Genomic DNA, 24,600 nt, shown 5'->3' on the forward strand with positions numbered 1-24,600 from the left:
GGACTTTTGTTGGCAAAGTAACGTTTCTGCTTTTGAATATGCTACCTAGTTTGATCAAAACTTTCCTTCCAAGGAGTAAGCGTCTTTTAATTTCCTGGCTGCACACGTTAGGCTTACAAATAATTTTTTACCTCAAGAGATGGGTCCTAGAACCAGAGCCTCTCTAAGGCAGCATTATTTATTTTAGTTTAACAATAAACTCTTTATCAAGACAAGGAGTCAAAATTATAGTTTGTTTTGTGTTGTGCAGCTAGTAATCTTTATTCACTGGGCAAGATTAATGCAAAATTTACCACACAAAAGAGAAACTGGGCGCCAATAGTTTGGTGAATAACCAGAAGAGAGGGCATGATAGCTGTATGCTTCTCACACAATTTGCCTTTACTTTTGACTATACCTGATTGGTTTTCTAGAAGCTTTCTCCAAAAAGCATAAATTAGTTATAATAAGAACATGAAGATGGGTTTATAAGAGGTACCACATGAAAAGGCAAACATGAAAAGAATACAGTGAATCATTTAGGTTTGGAATGTGAACACAGCATAGTTTATTTGTGAATTAATGCTGCCTGCTTAATTTTGTTGCTAGTGAGAACATTTGCAACATTCATGAAGGTAGCTGACTAAAAATTTAATACTCCTTGGAATAAAAGGGTTACTCTTTACGAATACTTTATAAGAATTACTCTGTAACTCTATGAAGGGTGCAGAAAAAAAGAATGCTTGATATAAAACTAGTTGAAGAAGCTCCGATTTATGTCACAAATTCTTTATATGCATGTATGGCTAAACTGCAGCTTACATTGCTTTCACAGCACAGAGCAGAGTTCCGGTATGAAGAATCAGCAGGCCACCTGTCTTTATTGAAAATGACACATTGGAATGCATCTGCAGTTGTTTGAACTTGGAGAGTCAGCCAAATTATTTTACCAGAAATTCTCTGTGGGGACGGAATGTTTGCATGCGTATATTGTTACAGCACTCAGGGATTGATAGAACACTTCCCTATTGTTGGAGACCTGTCTCATCATTCAAGGAATGTGTCTAGCCAGCCATCCGGGACATCTCATCATTTTATGATGGACTTATTTCAAAACGAAGCAACAGGTCTGAGTGAGACCTTCTTTATTCACCTCATTTCTTGCTGTCTTAGTTTTCTGTGCTATAAGAAGTTAGTAAGCACCATTGTTTACTGGTGAGCTTATATGGGAGCAAAGGTTTGAAATGCAGGCTGTCGGTCATCTGCAGTGCACTATCAAGATATAAATGCCAGGAGACAGAGCACAAGTGAGTCATGTACCATCAAGAGACTCAGAATCATTAGTCTATTAATCAGAGAGAAATGGAAATATTAATAGAGGTTATCATATAATTAAATATTGTGCCAATATTACAGCATAGGTTAAAATCAATTGCACAGAGATACATTATTATTTATGTATACAGTAAACTTGGCCAGAGGTAGTGATGATATTTGTAGACATTTTGATGTGCATATTTTTCTGGACATTTTCAGCGACAAGATGCAAAATTTTACTTCATTATCAAATGCATTTGATATTTTGCCCTATTTAAAAATACTTCCTTTTACCAAGGGATCTCCTAGCCTAGATTTCCATGGGCATATTCATTTAAAAACAGTTATTCAACATAATCATAGAAGGTCATATGTGTCATACTCAGTCAAATCAGTTAATCATCTTGTCAGTCTATGACTTGGCTTCTGATACTCATCAAAGTATATTTGAGGCTTTTGGAAATGCTTGGCAAAACATCACACTCCAAAAAGAATCCAAAACATTCCTCATTTACTTAAATTGCTCATTTATAAATTAGTTACCCAAGGAATATACCTTAAAATGGTTTTTGAATCTATTTATTTATAAACTCTATCTTTTAGAGGTGATAAAATTTTAAATGCCAAGAATCCTATAGGTTTCTACAACACCTCCCCAGAACCCATCTCATACTGGTCTCTTCTTTTCTTTCTTGTTGCAAGCTGGCAAAATTCCTCTTTTTCCATTTTCCTCTGTTTTCAATAACTGCTGTCGCCTACTGTATCTTTTGGGGTTTTGCTATCTACCCAGAAGGAAGGCAGAGGCTTGTGAAGTCTGGCCAGTTTGACCCTTTATTTACTTACCTTTGACAGAATCACAAAGACTTCTTTTGTTTTAAGTATTTTACTGTTAATTCCTCTGGGGAAAATATTTGAGATAAAAATAACAAACATGGGAAAGTGATGAAGGTTATAGACATTTACAAAGTTCTTACAGACTTATTCCCTTGGTGGTGGCTTCCTGATTCCTTTCTGAAAACAAGAATTGGAAACTTCCCTTTGAATCTTGTCCTATGATTTTGTTTTCAACAGTGGGGTCAATCCGAATGTCACTTTTCCTCTGCCCTCTCCATGTAGTAGTTGTTGTGCATATTTTCTCCTTGAGGGCTCCTGGATCACCACTGAAAAGATTTGAGGCAGATGCAAATTTTCAGGCATTCCCCATTAATCTGCTTTATTCACAAAGGAGTTACACTTTTCAGACACTTTCTCATAATATGTTACATTCTACTGTAGAAAGTCTTGATTCCTACCCAAGCCACATAATGCATGCTTGTTTTTTCAAAATTCTAGGCATGTTTCCTTGGTCTAGTGTCTTATACTTTGATTGCAGCCCTTCTCAGTCTTCTTTTTTTCACATATAGATACATCTGTCTTCTTAATTTTACTTTTCTTAGAGACTTTATTCGAGCTTGACACCTTGGAGTATAAAACAACTTAGTTTTAATACAAGATCAGATTTTTACATTTAGCAAACTTGTACTTAAAAGCTACTGAGTGTCAGGAATTCTTGTAGGTTTTGGGGGAACAGCTGTGAGCAAAACAAAAGACTTTTACCTTCATGTAGGTTATGTTCTAGTAGGTGCAGACAAAGAGATATAGCATGTAGTATGTTTAATGGTCACAAACGCTATAAAGAATGTAAAACATGGAAGAGTAGAGATTACTGGCTTGTAGAGGAATGTTTACAGTTTTAAGTGGTTGGCTGGGGAAACTTCATAGAAAAGAGGTATTTGAATAAAGTTTTTTTTTAAAGATTAGGGAGACAATTATATGAATATCTAGAGGGACAAAAATTAAGAGCATCATCAATCCAGCTGTTTAACAGACAGAAGGAAGAGTCAGCGCAAAAATCAAGATGTTGCAAACATGCCTGACATTGAGGAAGACCAAGAGGTTTAGTGAAATTGGGTGAAGCCAGTGGGGGGAGGAATGCTGAATAATCAGAAGAATTAGAGAAATAATATCAGCCCTCACCCCACTCTGCTGTTTTCCCTCATACGCCTAGTGTTTTGTAAAACATTTCAACTATAGCAGGGTGCATATTTTAAAATAATTCTTCAAAGACATCTGTCCATGATTTCTTATTATTCTTTCTCTTGTTATCAAATGTGCTATTTCTGGTTGAACAATTACAACAAGCTATAAAACTACTTAGACATTTTTCCAAAGTTGAATTCCTTTCTGGTAGTCATACCAGCAAACAACAAAACAAACACAATAAAACAAAGTAAAACAAACAAATGACAAAACCTGCATATATAAATCAAAAATGTTGGCAAATCAGCTAACTAACAGATCTTTTGTGGCAAAGTAGCTGAGTAACAATAAACTGCAGGGAGCTTAACATATATGCCAGGGACACCTGGTACTAACAGCAACTCACCCTGCTAGTGCATTCTCATGGTTATCCAAGACAAAAACTTTAGATCACATTAATTTTAGGACGTTAGCTATAGCAATCCAAAATCTATTATTTCTAAGAAATAAAACCCAAATTCAGCTGACTGAAATAATACAAAGAAATTTATTGGTTCACATAGAGTTGAAAGGACTGGTGAATGAAGTTTCAGGGATGGCTTCATACAGAAATTCAATGATAACATAAAGGATTGTTTTTCTTACTACTTTTTTCCATGTGATCATGCTGGCATGTAAGGGGTTGGTTTCATGATAAGGTAAGCTGTAGTCAAATCCAAATCTGTTTTCTGGAAGCTCTGAGGACTTCATATTCACAGGATACCACCTACTGTGAGAGAGACAACATCTTTATCCCAGAATTCTTAGCAAACTTGTGAGAATCAACTTGATTGGTATAACTAATTCAACAACCAATTTCTAGACAATCATTTTAGCCCATCATGTTGATTTGCTTAATAAATAAATGTTTGCTGAGTGAATAAACATTGCTGATTAAGAATATAAATAAGAAAGTCATAATAATCCTTTTTAAATTCTATGCCAAATCAGTGGTAAAATATGTTTTTTTCAGCTATACTATTTTTAAGGAGTGAACTTACCTCTGATTTTACATTTGAAACTCTTAGTAATATAATCTGGAAGACAAAACATGAAGCTGATTTGGAATAGAATTAAAGTACTTCAAGAGGGATGAAGAATTTCACATCTAGAGAAATGTAGTAAAGTTTAGATAAATGTTCTTTTCATCTTGAAAAAAATTTTTTTCACTGTTTTTTCCTCTAAGTCATAAGTAAGTCCAGTTACACTTTTAAGTTGAGTCTTCTCTTCTGCAAATGTTTCAGTTCATCAGGTTATCAGAATATTTAAAAGTATGGTTTTGTACATTTCTAGATATCTTATGTATATCATTTCATTTATTTTCATAGAAGTCTCAGAAGGCAGTGCAGAAGAGAGCTTAAGAAACTGGAGAAACCAGATGTTGGAATCAGACTGCCTGGGATCAAATCCTTGTCTCTTCACTTGCTATTTTTTGACTTGGGACAGATTATTTAATCCTCTAACAATCAACATCTGTACAACGGGGTGAAATGTTTACTTCTAAAGTTTATTACAGGGAATAACTGAGTTAAAATATCCACAGTAATAAAGAGCATGCCTGGCACATGGGAAGCATTCAATAAGCGTTATCTCTCGTGATAATCCTGTTGCCTCTTTGCACATGCAGGAAACTGAGGCTCTAATTCTTCTGCAGTCCCAAACCTGGAAAGTTTTAAAGCCAGATTCAGATGCAGGTATGTTTGACTTTGACATCATAGCCTTTTTTTTTTTTTTTAAATTTTAAAATCTTTAATTCTTACATGTGTTCCCAAACATGAACCCCCCCCTCCCACCTTCCTCCCCATAACATCTCTGTGGGTCATCCCCATGCACCAGCCCCAAGCATGCTGTATCCTGCGTCAGACATAGACTGGCGATTCAATTCTTACATGATAGTATACATGATAGAATGCCATTCTCCCAGATCATCCCACCCTCTCCCTCTCCCTCTGAGTCCAAAAGTCCGTTATACACAGCTGTGTCTTTTTTGCTGTCTTGCATACAGGGTCATCATTGCCATCTTTCTAAATTCCATATATATGTGTTAGTATACTGTATTGGTGTTTTTCTTTCTGGCTTACTTCACTCTGTATAATCGGCTCCAGTTTCATCCATCTCATCAGAACTGATTCAAATGTATTCTTTTTAACGGCTGAGTAATACTCCACTGTGGATATGTACCACAGCTTTCTTATCCATTCATCTGCTGATGGACATCTAGGTTGTTTCCATGTCCTGGCTATTATAAACAGTGCTGCGATGAACATTGGGGTACATGTGTCTCTTTCAATTCTGGTTTCCTCGGTGTGTATGCCCAACAGTGGGATTGCTGGGTCATAAGGTAGTTCTATTTGCAATTTTTTAAGGAATCTCCACACTGTTCTCCATAGTGGCTGTACTAGTTTGCATTCCCACCAACAGTGTAGGAGGGTTCCCTTTTCTCCACACCCTCTCCAGCATTTATTGCTTGCAGATTTTTGGATCGCAGACATTCTGACTGGTGTGAAGTGGTACCTCATTGTGGTTTTGATTTGCATTTCTCTAATAATGAGTGATATTGAGCATCTTTTCATGTGTTTGTTAGCCATCCATATGTCTTCTTTGGAGAAATGTCTATTTAGTTCTTTGGCCCATGTTTTGATTGGGTCGTTTATTTTTCTGGAATTGAGCTGCATAAGTTGCTTGTATATTTTTGAGATTAGTTGTTTGTCAGTTGCTTCATTTGCTATTATTTTCTCCCATTCAGAAGGCTGTCTTTTCACCTTGCGTATATTTTCCTTTGTTGTGCATAAGCTTTTAATTTTAATTAGATCCCATTTGTTTATTTTTGCTTTTATTTCCAGAATTCTGGGAGGTGGATCATAGAGGATCCTGCTGTGATTTATGTCTGAGAGTGTTTTGCCTATGTTCTCCTCTAGGAGTTTTATAGTTTCTGGTCTTACATTTAGATCTTTAATCCATTTTGAGTTTATTTTTGTGTGCGGTGTTAGAAAGTGATCTAGTTTCATTCTTTTACAAGTGGTTGACCAGTTTTCCCAGCACCACTTGTTAAAGAGATTGTCTTTACTCCATTGTATATTCTTGCCTCCTTTGTCAAAGATAAGGTGTCCATATGTGTGTGGATTTATCTCTGGGCTTTCTATTTTGTTCCATTGATCTATATGTCTGTCTTTGTACCAGTACCATACTGTTTTGATGACTGTGGCTTTGTAGTAGAGCCTGAAGTCAGGCAAGTTGATTCCTCCGGTTCCATTCTTCTTTCTCAAGATTTCTTTGGCTATTCGAGGTTTTTTGTATTTCCATACAAATCTTAAAATTATTTGTTCTAGTTCTGTGAAAAATATGGCTGGTAGCTTGATAGGGATTGCATTGAATTTGTAAATTGCTTTGGGTAGTATACTCATTTTTTTTGTATTACAAGCCGACTCTTCCAACACTTGTGTTTGTGCTGACATGTACGTAAAACTTTCTTTATATTAAATTCTCATGGAAGTAAAATCAGGACTTTGTGTATTCTTCAGAAAGAAGTACCACAGAATCTTCACACAGGGTTTGATACCCAACGGGAGCTCAAAGTGTACTGCTAATCTATTCAGAAATACCCTGCAGGGAATCTTTGTTCCTGGTTGGCATTAGAAAAACTACTGGCACCAGAAGGCCTCCTTGAAAATGCAGAACTTCACCTAGGAGGATGAGGCACATTAGCTCTCTTCATTATTCTCATATATAACATGACACAAACCAGTTTATCAGATCAATTGCTTATTCAGTTATGCAAATTGGAAGGGCATAGATAATCAGACTAACAGGGCTTAAATAATAAAAGGAAATTTGTTGGTTTACCTATAACTGAAAGAACTGAAGGATATGAGTTTTAGAGGTAGCTTAATACAGCAATTCAATTTTGGTGTCAAAGATTGTTTTCACTACAAACACTTAAAAGGGCAAGACTAGAAAAGGTTCAGCACTGTATGTGACCGGAGACTATAATGTTCACCAATTCTGGTTAAAGATAGTATAGAGATAATGGACAATTAACATACACGGCACCAAAACTTATGCTATGTGCTCAGCCATGTCTGACTCTTTGCAGCCCCATGTACTGTAGTCTGCCAGGCTCCTCTGTCCATGTAATTCTCCAGGCAAGAATACTGGAGTCAGTTGCCATTTTCTTCTCCAGGGGAATCTTCCTGACCCAGGGATAGAAACTGTATCTCCTGTATTGGCAGGTGGATTCTTTTCCATTGAGCCACTTCTGCTGAGTGACCTCAAACTTCCTATGTAAGTGGAGATTCTTACTGTTATATCTATTGTGTGCTCATAACAGGTACAAATAAACTCATAAAGAAAACTGTTTTAGAATGCAATGGCTAGAAGAAAATACAATTAAAAATATCAACAGTGATGGGGGGCTGGGATTTTTAGCTGTTTTAATTTTTCTCTCTTTTCCACATCTTATTTTGCAATACAAATTGTTTTATTATTAAGACATTTAAGAAATACAGTAACATTTAACTTGAATTTGCTGGAATAATTTTTAAATTTTCCAGCTCAAGAATTCATGGGTATCTCTGTCTATGCGGAGCTGATGGTTTCTGAGCACTTACATTGACATAAAATTGCATGAAAAATGATGATATACATCAAATAGAAACAGTTCTTAGGAACTATAAGATGTATGTTCAGTAGAGAGATAGAACACACACACCACAAGCACCAAACCCATCACTAACATATAAAACAAAAATTCAACAAAATCAAATGTCTATGCATTTGCTAAAGAAACTAATTATGTCAATATACTGTGATTATTAAACAAAGAATTTTAGGGCAAATAGAGTCATCTAACAGGTAAAGTGTAGCAAATTAAGACATTATTGTAATTTCAGTATTGAGGTTTTTTTTTTTTTTTTAACCAGAAGAAAAGCTTTGTTCTGTGTGTGTGTGTGTGTGTGTGTCTCCTGCTATGTGCTTAGGCATGTCTGATTGTTTGCCACCCTATGGACTGTAGCCTACCAGGCTCCTCTGTCCATGAAATTTTCTAGGCAAGAATATTGGAGTGGGTTGCCATTTCCTACACCAGGGGATCTTCCCAACCCAAGGATCCAACCAGCATCTTGTGCTGCTTCTCCTGCATTGGCAGGCAGATTCTTTATCACTGAGCCACTTTGCCACTCTCCTGAGACACCTGTGTGTGTGTGTGTGTGTGTGTGTGTGTGTGTGTGTGTGTGTGTGTGTGTGTCTATATATAGGGAAGGGGAAGGGGAGAAAGAAAGAGAGAGAGTGCTTCCTTGGTAGCTTCCTTGATAGCTCAGGTGGGTAAAGAGTTTGCCTACAATGCCAGAGACCTGGGTTTGAGCCCTGAGTTGGGATGATCCCCTAAAGAAGGAAATGGCAACTCACTCCAATATTCTTGCCTAGAGAATCCCAGACAGAGAAGCCTGGCGGGTTACAGTCCATGGGTTCGCGAAGAGTCCCACACAACTGATCGACTAACACATACATACCAATATATACTTGTGCTATGCAAAGCGTATTTAACAACATGCCAGGAGACTGATAGCTAATTATGTCATAGAGAATAATAGATTTTCTAGTGTATGGGTTTTCACTCTCCAGTATTTATAAGGAAGTTTAAAGAGAAAAAATGGTAAAAGATGCTCCTTGTGTGTATGATTGCCAGAGGAATCCTGCAATTTGTAGGACCTAGAACATTTTGCAGGAAATGATCCAAAAGGAGAAAACCAGACTAGTTGGCTCTCTCACTGTGCTGTGCATGCTTGCTAAGTCACTGCAGCTGTGACTTTTTGTGATCCTACGGACCGTAGCCTGCCAGGCTCCTCTGTCCAAGGGATTCTGCTGCTGCTGCTCCTGCTAAGTTGCTTCAGTCATGTCAGACTCTGTGTGACCCCAGAGACGGCAGCCTACCAGGCTCCCACATCCCTGGGATTCTCCAGGCAAGAACCCTGGAGTGAGTTGCCATTTCCTTCTCCAATGCATGAAAGTGAAAAATGAAAGTGAAGTAGCTCAGTCATGTCCAACTCTTAGCGACCCAATGGACTTCAGCCTACCAGGCTTCTCCGCCCATGGGATTTTCCAGGCAAGAGTACTGGAGTGGGTTGCTATTGCCTTCTCTGCCAAGGGATTCTAAGCATGGTCAAATTAAGTACTTAACTAACCTGAAATAGCTAGCAAAGCAGATTGGCAATGGGTTAAAAAGTCAGAAAAAAACAAAGGATTTCCAGGAAAAAAAAATAATGACCTTTTGTCTTTGGACGTAGATCTCCTGCCAAAAAGTAGACTGATTTTGAGTAGAATCTAAATCAGAGCATTGAGCTCCATAAAATCTCTTTGTCAGCACTTTAGCACTTTATACATTTTGTCTATAAACAAAGAGAGAACAGAACATTTTAACACTTTTCCTGCACTATCCAATATGTAAGAATTACTTTTACTTCCTTTTATTTTGAAAATAATCAATATTCTGGCTAAAAATGATTTAAGAAAAGGCTAAAGCAAATTACAGTTTGATTTAAACCTATTTTACTTTGTCTTCTGCATTCATAGATTTACAATAATTCTGTTTTTAATCCTCAAGACCTTGGGTCCTTGGTGCATTACTTTCATACTTCTCATGTTCTAATGTCTCTTCGGTTTGTATAAATCTTTCTCTAATTCAACTGTAAAAAACTAAATTTATTGATATTTATATAAGGTCTGAGTGTTTAGCCAGAGGGTATGAACAGTGACAGGGGTTCATGAGAGGGAAAAAAATCTTACCAGTGCAGCCATGTATCTTGGGTCTTCTCCTGACTATTAGCACAAAGTCTCAGGATCTACGCTGGTACTTTAGGTGCTGGTATTTTCTGGAAATGGGAATCTCAAGAGTTTCCACATAGAAAACAAGTTCCAGGCTGTGTCAACTCTAGATAAAGTCTTACTTTAGATCATTTTTTGAGCCAAGTTTCACGCTCTGTTCTATTCTTCAGGTTGAATCAGAAGCACGAGGCACCTTGAAATGGCCTCTTTAGAACTGGAGCCACCTAAGTTGCCTTAGAATTGTACCAAACTATGAATGCTTTCCACCACAGAGTAACATGGAAGAACTTGGGTCTGAACTAGAGCCTGACAAGCTGTCAGACTGGTTTGGGATTTAAATGTATGGACTCCATTTTGTCTTGCATGTTTTGGCATGGTCTAGAAACTCTCCATTTATCTTTTATGCAACTGGGGTTGCTAGAACGACCTATAGGCCAAATGCACTAAATACACTAAAATGATTATGATATTCATACCATTTGAAAACTTTGGGTTGTTTTCAGCCTGGCTAAATCTTTGGAGCAAACAAGTGAGACAGACAGATACACTTGCTGTGAACCTGAATCTAGAATCAATATTTAATGCTTGCAATTCTCTTATGTCTTCAAGTCTCAGTTTTGTGTCTCTCCTTTGCATTGTTATAGCTGTGTTATTTAGTTAGTTGTTTACAGCTAATTTAACTTCAGTTTTGCTTATTCAGCACAAATTGTATTTAAATATACTAAGCTAATCACTAAATGCACTTTATGGAAAACAAGCCCAAGCAGGCCCATCTGAGGCAGTGACAGCAGAACAATTCAATCATTTATTGAAATGAATTAATCTAAATGTTTTTATGCACAAAAAGTTCAATAAGTTATAAATCTCAGAAGTTAGCCTGTGTTTATCAGAAGTTTAAAAGCCTTTTATACGTTGCAAATTATTTCTATCAAAATCATGGTCATGACATTTCATTAAAAGTAAAAGTAAGGCTCTGAAAAATCCCCACAATTTTTCTATTTGTAATCAGAAATACTGATTAACACAAGTTCAGGTTTCCATTACAGAGTAATACAGTGATAAGATAAAGCTTCAGTTTCACGGTTGAAATAATACTGTTTAATTCTACTATGTTTTCACCTTGAATTTTTGTTTTAACTGGAGTAGTTATATTCGAAGTAATAAGATGCCCCAACTCTCTTTGACAGAGAAGGCAATGGCACCCCACTTCATTACTCTTGCCTGGAAAATCCCACCATGGATGGAGGAGCCTGGTAGGCTGAAGTCCATGGGGTCGCTGAGGGTCGGACACAACTCAGCGACTTCACTTTTATTTTTCACTTTCATGCATTGGAGAAGGAAATGGCAACTCACTCCAGTGTTCTTGCCTGGAGAATATCAGGGACGGGGGAGCCTGGTGGGCTGCCATATTTGGGGTCGCACAGAGTCGGACACACCTAAAGCGACTTCGCAGCAGCAGCAGCAGCAGCAGCAGCAACTCTCTCTGAAGCCCAGAGAATCTAATCACTTATAGCAAGTAAAGCTTTACTCCTGTAAGTTAACTGCTGGCAATCTCAGAGGTTTTTGAGCAACCTTCTACTCTAGAGTTTCCCCCAGACCTCTTGGCTAAAGAACAGGATGAATTTTGCTTCTTACTGTCATCCACAATTTTGTAAAAGAAAACTGATTTACTTTTAATTTCACCTAGATTTTAGCCTTTTTCACCAAAGCAGTGCATAATAAAATGATTTTTATTGATTCCTTCATGGAAAGACAAAGCTTTCTAAACATCAAGTTCCATTTCCTTTGTAAGAAAACAGGATTTTTAATCATCATCACTTAAGCCTGTTGGCCTAGCTGATTCTCCATTTACACGTTTCTTTCAAATCCTTCGGAAGACAAGTTGCAAAGCAGTGGTCCTTGAGTACTTTTTCTTCTAACATTCTGCAACCTAATTTTTTAATTTAAGAATTAGGCTTCTTCATTTACTTTGGTCAGAAAGCCAATATTTTGACCTTCTTGAATTTATACAATGGGCGGATTTTCATCTATGACCAATGGATTTTACCAGTTGCCAACCAAAGAGAACAGAGAATAATAAGAAAGCAGTTTTACAGCTGGCACCTGAGGTGAGTTGAAAGCAAAATGACAGTCAAATTTTACAATTCCTGTGAGTATTTCTTACACTTTCCAGAAATAACTGAGGAACACTTTGAGGTAGACCTTGAGGAGTGTCTTTGGGCATGAGGGAATTGCCAGAGTCAATAGATTCTGAAATATAATCTTATATAAAAACAGATATTAGTCTTATAAGGCATGTTTGCATTGTATTTATGGTCATACTGCGATATTTGTCCTCTGGCCACGGCTTGATGACAGAGAGTTTGAAGAAATCTTGCTGCTGCCATTCAAAATATTGTACTAGTACATAGATTTGTACTTGACAGCTCAAGCAAATGGGAGGAAATATGAAGAAAAAAATATCTACCTTGTGTGAGCATATTAATGTGCTGTTGGAACGAATACATGACAGAATATTTTCAATAATTTGAGGAGTTGAAAAAACACTGATGAGCTCAAAAGTGAAGTAGTTTGCTTTTTATGGTGTCCACTTACAATAACCCTCTAATAACGGATAATGTCATTATAGTGACAAGCAAAACACAAAGACAGCCAAGTCAAATTAAAAGCAATTCTTGATAGAAGTAAGATTTAGGACTTCCAAGCCCAAGTAAAATTATACTTTTTTTAAAAAAAGTATAATATTTTGTAGAGGTTAGCTCTGATTATCTAAAATCTAAAGTAGAAGACAAAAGAAAAAAAAAATCTCGTCATGAGAATTCAGTTTCTTCTGTTGGAATGAAAGGCTCTTCTGTTACCAGAAAGATTAATATGTAACATATTTGTTGAATGCAAATATACATGTAGATTGAATGCATGAGTGACTGAATGAATTAGATAACTTACTCATATTCCTATAAACATAATGTACACTGTACAAACAAGGACATTTTATTATTCTCAAATGAAAAATCAGAATAATGTTGTCCTAAATCTCCTATGAGATGACTACTTATATAATATTGTGTTTATTCAACTTGATGGAACCGTACAGAAGCCTGAGGAATTTTTTTTTTATTTCTGCCTGAAGAATGCTAAAAGATTAAATCTGAGGACTATTTTCTGTTACTTTTATAATAATAATCAAGGTGAAAATAAACCCCAGAATTCACCAAACCTAGAATCTGCTACATTTGACTATCCTTGACCTTCACTCTTACATGGATGGTACAGTTGACTGAAAATTCAGTCCAGTTCACAGGGCAGAGGCAGAAGGCCCAATAACTAACTACTTGAACACTATTTTCAGGACTCTTAGCAGAAGCAGAGGAAGTAGAACCCTAGTGAGACAATAGAGGAGATGGTTGACATTTTACTTAAAATTATGAGTATTTCTGATACCATAACAAAACTAAATCCATACTTTATCAGAAGAGTTTTGAAAATAACAGAGAAAAAATATTGTATTTTCAACATCAATCTGTGCAAACATTTGAAAACAATATTTCAAAATATATTGGAACTACTAGTTACTCACCACACTATTGATCATTGGCTCTATAATTTTGGAATTGCTGGAAGAAGGGATGAGTTGGCTATTTTGGATAATTCTGCTTTAGAGAACAGCCTTCAAGAAGAAGTGTGCACATCATTCTGTTGTTATCTCCATAAATAGCTTTGCTTTGACGCTGGGAGATCGAAGAACAATCTTCATACTGTTGTTCTTGTATATAATTAGAAATATCTTTCAGACTATAACCACCATGACCATTAAGTTGTTGAAAACAGCTGATTAGCCAAAAACCTCCTGAGTTGGCCAAGAAAGACTCACCCTGAGGTGAAGGTAAGTTAAGCATGAATAATTAGCCTTTAAAATTTTGAACTCAGGGTACATTATAGATATTGGGTCATTAACCCTAATACACATCCCAATACAGCTCCAGTCAAAAAGGAACAGGGGAAAAACTTCTTTCCTTAACTTATTATATTAGAATTCTAATATTTCTGACAGCTGGCTTACATAATTTTGATCACAGACACCAGAGAAATAGATGGATAGATAGAAAATAGATTAAGTTAAAGGTTCACAAATTCCTATGTCTGTTATTGTTGAGGGTCCCTTAACCACCATGTTTCTACTTAAGTTTTTGATTGTGTTAAAAGCCTCCATACTTTTTTAGTGAATAGATATCATGTTCCAGACCCAAGACATGACTATTTCAACTAGAAGACAGTAAAACATCTCTGAGCAAAAGAAACAGTGGAGACTCCAATGTAATGGATCCCTATTTATTTTTTTAAAGTAATCAATAGTTGTTTGCAAGTAACTGCACAGTATAATCTGTAAGTAAGGTAAGACTGAAAACACACATCTGGGTTATGAGTTGGCCTAATGTGTTAAAATTAGGGAACAAATTACAGATGATCCTGAAATGTCTAGCTTTGGTAAATCATCATTGTGACCCTTACAAGGCTGGCTTTGTACTACATATTTCCTGTGGATTTCAAAGGAACAATAAACTTCCTTGCACTACTGAACTACAGTACAGATTGAAGTTAAGTACTGCATTTCTATAGAAATCAATGAAGCTAATCACAGAAGTACAGTTCAACATTTTCCATTCAGCAGTCTTGAAAATACTTGAATATCATAATCGGTCTGCAGCTGAGCACATTTTGGTTTTGAGATCTAAGGAAGATGAAGTACCTTTCTCAATTCACCAGGCACATGTGAATAATGAAGGATTTAAACCACAGAGTGTTGTTTTTGTTAAAGAGACTACTCTTGAAATGGTTGCAGAGGGCTAAAATCTCTCTTCTTACTCTTTCTAAAATGAATAGTACTGAGCACTACCAACATGCGAGTATTTCTAATGCATGAAAAACTAAAGAATTATCTTTTAGGGAAAAATAAGTGTTTTTCTTTAGTAAAAGGAATTTGGTAATAATAAGCAATGATTTCAGAGGACATCGTAGGTCAAGTCATTATACAAAACATTTAACTCAGCATGTTCTCTGAAAGTAGTTGTTATCTCATGAAGAAGGTATTATTGTTGTCTCTATCTTACAGATGAGAAAACTGAGACTTACGTCACCTATCTAAGTATACAGTCTGGGATGTCTGAATCCTATAAAGAGTTTCGATGTGTAATGCCTACTCTAAACTGGCCAAATTGAATAACTAATTTGGCAAGTGTTTTGTTTATAGGGGGCAGGAAAGGTGTATCTTTTCTGCAGCACTGCTGATGTGCAAAGCATGGGCATAAAAGTGTGGTGCTTGCTAAGTCGTTTCAGTCATGTCTGACTCTTTGTGACCCCATGGATTGTTGCCCACAAGGCTCCTCTGTTTATAGGATTCTCCACCAAGAACACTGATGTTGATTGCCATTTCCTTCTCCAGGATATTTTCTTGATGCAGGGATCAAACCCATGTCTCTTAAATGTCTCCTGCATTGGCAGGCAGATTCTTTACCACTAGTGCTACCTGGGAAGCCCTTAAAATGTGGTTCCCATAGGCAAAACAAGAAACCTTGATTTTATTCAACACCCAAATCCAATTTATGCCACAAATTACAGCGATCCCACTAATGCGAGCAAATCTCCGAGGCTTCTTTCCTGTCCTCATTTTTAATCTGCAAGTCAAGATGATATTACAGTTCTAAAAAATTGAGAATGTTTTACTTTCATTTAAAGAACATAACTGATTTATGACTTTGGCTATTTTAAAGCAGTTGTTTCTCAAGTGGAGAGTCCAATGCTTCTCTCTGGGACAGTCAGCAATGATGTCATCAGTGCATCCACAGTCATAAAAACTGGTCATTCATGAATGTCTGGAGAGAAAAAAAAAAGAGAGAGACACTGAGGTACTTATAGAATGCAGTGTAAACCCATTGATTTCAAGTGGCTCGAAGCAATTTTCCAATTATAGCTATAAAAGATGGATTATTTGGGAGTCTTACCACACCACAAACAAAATCAGTTCTGCCTCCTTTGTGTCCACTTAGGGAGGGTAAAGCTTTGTTTTACTCAGGATATTTGGCTTTCTGTCCACAACTGAAGTTCAATGAGGGCGTTTTTCACAGCTTGTGAAGATTGCCACAAGCAATTAAATTGCCTATTTTTTTGTATAATATGTTCAGGTAGTTACAAATAAAAAAAACTGTCTGCTCTAATATGCTTTTGGTCAATTCCTATTATCTCCACAAATCAACCCCCTCCTGACTTGTTTAATTCCTTTAGTGATATTACTACCTTCCATTCACCAAAGCTCAGTAAATTAATTTATATCTCAACACATATTTATTGAAAGTCATCACTATTTCTTCCTCACATATGCTACATATCTCAATTGCCAGATCAGCAATTTCAACTCCTTTCTGGAATGAAATTAGGTATAAATAAATTACAAAAACAAAAAAAACCCAAAATATACAATATAAGATCAACAAATCTTGTTGAATTACCCTCTCCAATATTCTGAAGACCCTATTTTTTTTCTATCCCTATGTTATCATTCTATGTACTGGAAATGTTGGAATTATAAAACAAATATTAAAGCTCTCAGAAAATCCTTCCTTACAAATTCTCAATTAATTTCTCAGTAAAGTATTCTTCTAGTCCCATTTGTAATAAATCTGTGTTGATCACTATACATCTCCATGAACACAATCCAACTTTGTGAGTTTTTCATTAAGACATCACTATATCCATGAAACTTTCCTTAATTTCACCAAACTGAGGAAATTCTTTCATCTGAGTATCAATATCTCTACTTATCATGATTTTTTTTTGTTTTTCTACTTGCAATAAATTATTCAATTACCTTACTGTCAGTTTGTAAGATTCTTACAGGCAATTTTTATGAAATGGCAGATAATACAGTCTAAAACATCATATAAATGTAATAAATATTTTAAATGAATTGTTTCCATTTAACAATGCTCTATTAAAACTGAAAAAAAGGTAACTTTTTACTAATATAAAAATGAGTTTAAAATGGCAATCTTCAAAGGAGTGGTTGCATTTTTTAAATTGGAGAATAATTGCTTTACAATGTTGTTGTTTCTGCTGTACAACAATGAAAGTTAGCCATTATTTAAGAAAAGATACAGTGGACTTTTCTTGTTTGGCTATGAAGTATGTGTTTTTCTCCTTTGTGTTCATGGCATCCAAATTTCCTTGGGGAAATCCTAATTTTCTTTGACTATTCCTTTTGAGTGGAGCTCATTTTTTGCTTCAGTCCCAGGGGTAGTATATAATGCACAAATAAGATAACTGGAACTTTTTTGTTTTTTATCCTTTTGGCCCTAATGATTAGCTAATGATTAGATCAGAAATGAGCATGTGAACAAACTAGAGCCAATACCACTCACTGCACCTTTTGCTGTGGTTACTAAAGAGGCAGATTGTCTTTACTATTGGACTCAAATCTGGAAAGAAGAGAAGCTGGGTTGTCACAGACTTTTTCTATCATACTTGAGAATTCAGCCAAGATAATAAAATGACAAAGCAGAGAGCTAAACTGCATTATGTTGATATCTATGTGCTTCTGGATCTATCCTGTCTAAGGTCACACTTGCGCCTGGTGTTTCAGTTATATTAGCCACTAAATTCTCTTTACAGCTCAATGTAGCTTAAAGCCAATATATTGATTAAGTTCATTGCAGGAAATGGAAACCACAAGATATTTTAAGCAGAAAAAAATTAAATAGTGAGTTAAATGCTTATGAAATGATTAGCTGTCCCAGAGTGTTGGACCTCTAGAAAAGACTTCTAGAACACTGAAGAACTGTCCTGATGGGGAGTCTATAACCTAGGCTATATCCAGAATTGAAGTGAGAACTGTTAGTTCAAGAACACAGTGCAGGAGCAGGGATGAGGATCAATAACCCCCTCACTTCAGAATCTTTTCTTGACATCATCAAAACTGGAGACTACATATTGAAATATGGTATCTGATTGCCCATTCTACCACAGCTGTCATTCAACACCACAGGGCTGGAGCTGAAACAATAGAATGCTGATGCAGAAAAATTCTACTTTATGACCTTGCTGACCAGTAAAAATAAAAGTTAATGCCACATAGACTCTGCTTTCCATCATATCATTGTCTTTTCAGTGTGTCTAACTGGAAGAATTTTTTTTTTTTTCACACAGAAGCCAAAGTGGAAGAAGTCTAAGAAGTATAGTTTCTTGCTTTTCAATCATTACCACAGAGAAAGATTCATTAGAAAGAGGTAGAAGTATGAGATGAATGTATCAATTTATCCCAGAGATTTTGAGAAGGGTTTCATTAAGATGAAGTCAAAAGATTCTTGATTAATATAGAAGTGCCTGGTTAACTTATGTGAATTCCTAAAGGATGAAATTTCATACAGTGTAACCCAGTGTGAACAACTCTGAAAAATAGAAAAAAAAAAAAAAAAAGGAATTATCTGTCATCAGTGTCCTAAAATATCATCAGTGGCCTGACGTATCATAAGTCCATAGATGAACATTTATTAAGAGTGCTCAGTGAAAGAGAAGTTCTTGTTTCTGTGTATGACAGTTCATTTTTCTCCAGTTATAAATATGAAGTTCTGAGTTTTTTGTCAAATCTATAGCAAGAAAGATGAGGTGTAAGTAAAAACATTTATTGTCCTTTTAAAGGTGTTTATTAGTCAATACCAGTTTTTGTCACGCTTTTCCAATATAACACCGTTTATACCTTAAAAAATCTAATTAGTATTGTTAAAATGTTCATACTACCCAAGGCAATCTATGGATTTAATACAATCCCTATCAAAGTACCCATGACATATTTCAAAGACCTAGGATTAATAGTCCTAAAATTTATATAGAACCATAAAAGACCCTGAATAGCCAAAGCAATGCTGAGAAAAAAAGAACAAAGTGGAAGGTATCATACTCCCTGTCTTAAGACTATACCACCAAGGTACTATAGTCAAAACAGTGTGTATTGGCACAAAAATAGACACATAGATGAATGGAATAAAGAGCCTAGAAACAAACTATCACATATAGGTTAGTTAATCTATGACAAAGGAGGAAAGAACATACATACAATGGAAAAATAGGCAGTTATTTCAATAAGTGGTGCTGGGAAAGCTGGAAAGCTACATGTAAAAGAATGAAATTAAGATATTTTCCTACATTTACAAAAACAAACTCAAAGTGGACTTTAGACCTAAATTTAAGACAATAAATTATAAAACTCCTAAAAGAAAACATATACAGAACACCCTCCAACATAAATTGTAGCAATATATATTTTTAATCTGTCTCCTAAGGCAAAAGCAAAAATAAAACATGGGATCTAATAAAATTTAAAAGCTTTTGCAGAACAAAGGAAACTACCAACAAAATAAAAGACAACTTAACTTACTAAATAGAAAATATTTGCAAATTGTATGATGGATAAGGGGTTAACATTAAAAATATATAAATAACTCATACAACACAATATCAAAAGGCAAACAGCTTGATAAAAAAAATGAGCAGAAGACCTGAATAAACATTTTTCCAAAGATATAGACACTAGTGAATCATCAGAGAAGTTAAAATTAAAACCTCCATGAGATATCACCTCACTCCTGTCAGAATGGCTATCATCAAAAAGTCTACAAATTACAAATGTTTGTGAGGATGTGGAGAAACGGGATCCTGGTACACTGCTGGTGGGAAAGTAAATTGGTGCAGCCAGTATGATAACAATAGGGAGGTCCCTCAAGAAACTAAAAATAAAACTACCATATTATACAGCAATTTCACTGCTAGGTATACAACCCAAGACAATGAAAACACTAATTCAAAAAGGTACATGCACACCAATATTCATAGCAGAACTATTTACAATACCCAAGATATGGAAGAGGGCTTTCCAAGTGGCTTAGTGGTAAAGAACCAGCCTACCAATGCAGGAGACACAGGAAATGTGGGTTTGATCCCTGAGTTAGGAAGATCCCCTGGAGGAGAAAATGGCAACCCTTTCCAGTGTTCTTGCCTGAAAAATCCCATGGACAGAGGAGCCTGGAGGGCTCCCATGGGATAGCAAAGAGTCAGACACAACTGACCACTGACGCTAGAATATGGAAGCAACTTGTGTCCATCAACAAATGAATAAAGAAGGTTAAAAACAGGTTTTATTATGTATATATTGTTACATATATATTTCATATATATGACTGTTACTGAAAGTAATTAAAAAGTCAAGAAATTCATTTGCTACAACGTGGATTGACCTAGAGGGTGTTAAACTTAGTAAAATGTGTCAGACAGAGAAAGACAAATGCAGCATGTTATCCTTTACATGTGGAATCTAAAACATAATAAACTAGTGATTATGACAAAACAGGCACAGACACACAGGTATAAAGAACAAACTAGCAGATATCAGTGAGGAGAGGCAATGGAGAGGCAAGATAGGGTTAGGGGATTAAGAGACACCAACTGCTGCTGCTGCTGCTGCTGCTAAGTTGCTTCAGTCGTGTCTGACTCTGTGCGACCCCATAGACAGCAGCCCACCAGGCTCCCCCGTCCCTGGGGTTTTCCAGGCAGGAGCACTGGAGTGGGTTGCCATTTCCTTCTCCAATGCATGAAAGTGAAAAGTGAAAGTGAAGTCGCTCAGTCATGTCCGACTCTTAGCGACCCCATGGACTGCAGCCTACCAGGCTCCTCCGTCCATGGGATTTTCCAGGCAAGAGTACTGGAGTGGGTTGCCATTGCCTTCTCCAAGAGACACCAACTACTATATATAAATTAAATAAGCTACAAAGATATATTGTACAGCACAAGGAATATAGCCGATAGTTTATAATAACTTTAAATGGATTATAATCCATAAAAATATTGACTCACCATGTTGTATATCTGAAATTAATATAAATCAACTATACTTCTGTTAAAAAAAAGTTAGATGCCATACAATTGCTGCTACTTTTAGTAACTTTAGACTGAAAGTGTAATATAAGTGCAATAATATTTTTATTGAAATTGAAAAATAAGATGCAACCAAAAGAAATAAAATGCAGTACATGCTCTATATGTTTTGTAGATAAAAATATACATAGAAAGAAAGAGTATGAACAAGAGATGAGCAAGACTTTTATTCAGTACAAAGATGTTGCCTGCTACACATACAGCATGAAGGACAGAAATCATTAATATCTGATAAAGTGACATACTGATTATTGCAATCATGTCTCTACAATATCTTACTTAACTGGATGAGTTAATAAAGTTTTTGAGGCTGCTGAGAAAATTTGTATTGAATCTAACTATTTGGTTCTTGGCACATGAAATTTCATACGATGTAGGACAATACCTTGTATAAATGTCACCCAAAATATTTTTAGTAATTCTACAGGATTTACCATTGCAAATATTTAATCAGTTTTATTACCTTCTCTAAATTTAAGGAAAGAAAACAATTTAGATATGATTTGTTAATGGATATCTGTAAAAATGTTGAACTAACAGCCCTTACGAGTGAAAAATACTTGTTGAGTGTAAAACCCTGACTAAAGAAATGAGCAATAATGTGCCATTTATGGTTGGCTTATGCTTTTCCAGATAAAATAAACTGAAAAGTAACTGAAATACAGAAACCCTCTGGCAAAATGCAAACTGCCAAATGAAAGTTGATACCCTGGGGTAGTTTCTTAGTGAAATCTTGGAGCTGCAATTAGATAGCAATGAGAAACCATTTTCCCCACTCTCCTTGAAAATGTACCTTAATATGATTGTAATTTGTTTAATCTCTTATGTTTTATACTATTATAATGTTATCAAATGAAAATACAAACCACTTTTGTCACTTACAATTGTGATTGATTAGCGAACAGACACAATCTGATATGATACTTCAACTTAAAATTGTTTTTCACTGAGTTATGTTTTACTTAATAAAGCGGAAAAGACAGCATTTTATTCATTAGAGGCTTATTTTCAATGGAAAGTAGAATAAGTGGAGCCATGAAACATGCATAAATATGAAAGTCACACTAAATAAATAGCATGCTAGAATCTGTGGAAATAACATTTGTGAGCGAAGATTGCCTGAAGAATCTGGATGTTCTAATAAGGTATCACTTAGGTGACTGAGCTTTATATTTTCCCTCTCCTACAAGTTATTTGAGTACCATCACACAGTGATGTTAATAGGAGGTAAGGGAGAGGCCATGTTTCCATTTGATATCACAAAGTTTATGTATTTATTCTCATAATCATAGTGAACATTTTCCATGTCTAGATTCTTATATACTCCCAGATTCCTTCAGATATATGGATTCAGTGTTACAGACATACTAATGATGGTGAGTAATACATTTTGATTTATGTCATAGTACAAACATAAGTAAATTTAAAAGATGTGTGGAGTTTCAGCTGTCTGGTACAAAGACTCAGTATTCCAACCTCAATTCTAAACAAGTCCAAAAATAAATAAATAAAGACCAAAGAGAAAGGCAAATGGGAAACAAAAATATCCACTTTCTTATTAAAATTACTCACTGCAAATTATAATGGAATACAAACAAATCAGTTTTCTGATATTCAAACAAATGTTGGTAGAATTTCCAGCCGTCAAAAACTTTCATCATGAAAACAGAATCTTCATGGCCAAGCTGACTGTTTGATAATAGCAACTGGGAATCCATACTCTTTGTGGACAGGTCCACTTTTGAAAGTGAAGGAAAATGATTTGGCTTAGCACAAGCAGTTCTCATTCCAAACTCTTCCATCTGATTAGGAACTCGTATGTGAGGAGGAATAAAAGAGAAAGTAGAGATGCCAGGAATTCACAGAAGGAGGACTTCTGTTACAAAAACAAATAAACAAATAAATAAAATACCTCACAAAACAAACAAACAAACATACAAAAAAAGTTAGGATAGGGGAAAATGTTTCCTCTTAACAGCAGATACTGAAAAAGTTATATACCAAAAATCTAAATGACCATTTAATCTTCAAATATATAGGGTACAAGTAGATGTATTTCCAGGGTTGAATCTCACTTAAAAAAAAAACAAAAACTTGAACAATTGATTCTTGTACTTAACATGTTTATTGAGTGATAACTATATGTTAGGCACTGGTGATACAACAGTGGGATTCATATTTTCTGCTTTCAAAGTATTTATAATCCCATAGGAAAACAGATTTTCAAGCAAAACAATGGAGGATGACATCATCAAGCTCAAAATATGTACAATGTGAAGTTAAAAATTCAGAGGGTTAATTATTTAGCATGAATTGCAAAGTCATGAAAGACTTCTTAAAGGAAGCAGTGTTTGAGTTGAGACCTGAAAGTTATGTAGGAATTTGCCAGTTGAATAAGTTAAGAAAAAGTATTTTATACATGAGAACCTGATGTCCAAAGCACAAATGCATGGGAGAATCTCTTTGGGTAAGGCTGGGAAACTGCAAGTAATTGGACTGTAAATGACAGTTAATTAATATGAATAGTAATAACACAAACCTTAATTTCTACTGGATAGTTTGCTAAGTGTTTTGTGTGGATCATTTAGTTTCTGTCCATCGCAACTCTAGGAATCAGTTAATATTTACTATACCCATTGTATTGATGGGAAACCCAAGCCTTCGAGAAATTAAGTGTCCAAGTTTGGTGGTGAACCTGGGATTCAATAACAAGTAGCTTTACCTTCAGAGCCAGGAAAGGAGCTGTTGAGTGATTCTGCCTCTGAGATGGGGAATTAGAAGAGCTGAGAGAAGACATAGGAGACTATACCCTAAAAATAACTTTTACTTCATTATTAGGAATTTAGACTTTATCCTGCAACTAACCTAGATATATTTGCTGTTACGATGAACAAAATCTTTACAGAAGATAGAAACTTCACCTATGCAGATATTGTTCTCTTATTATACATTTATTTATAAATTAAAACAAAATTGAAACCTATTCACAATTAAAAAGAAAAAGAGCAGTTCTTACATACCTATTGAACTCGAAGTGCATAAATTGCACCTTAATGCAAATGACACTTCCAGGATTCATTTAAAGATACTATTATAATTTTAGACACTGCCTACATTTTAATTCTACATGACTGATTACAAATTTTAATAATCTTTAGATAAGAAAACTCACAAATCATTTGATCAACTACTACAATGGTAAATTATCTATTATTTATCAGCATTTATTGAGTAGTTAACTTGTTTCAGGCCCTGTTCTACACAGTGAGAATATAATAGTTAATAAAACAAAAATCTCTGCCTTTATGGAGCTTACAAACTAATGGAGCAATATGATAAAATATATAGATACATAAAACATTTAAGGGGTTAAATGATAAATGATATAGAGAAAATAAAGTGAATGGATTGAAAAGGCTGAAGGGTTATCATTTTAAATATGGTGGTGAG

The sequence above is a fragment of the Capricornis sumatraensis genome, chromosome 2 (assembly GCF_032405125.1).
Source record: "Capricornis sumatraensis isolate serow.1 chromosome 2, serow.2, whole genome shotgun sequence".
Lineage (NCBI taxonomy): Eukaryota > Metazoa > Chordata > Mammalia > Artiodactyla > Bovidae > Capricornis > Capricornis sumatraensis.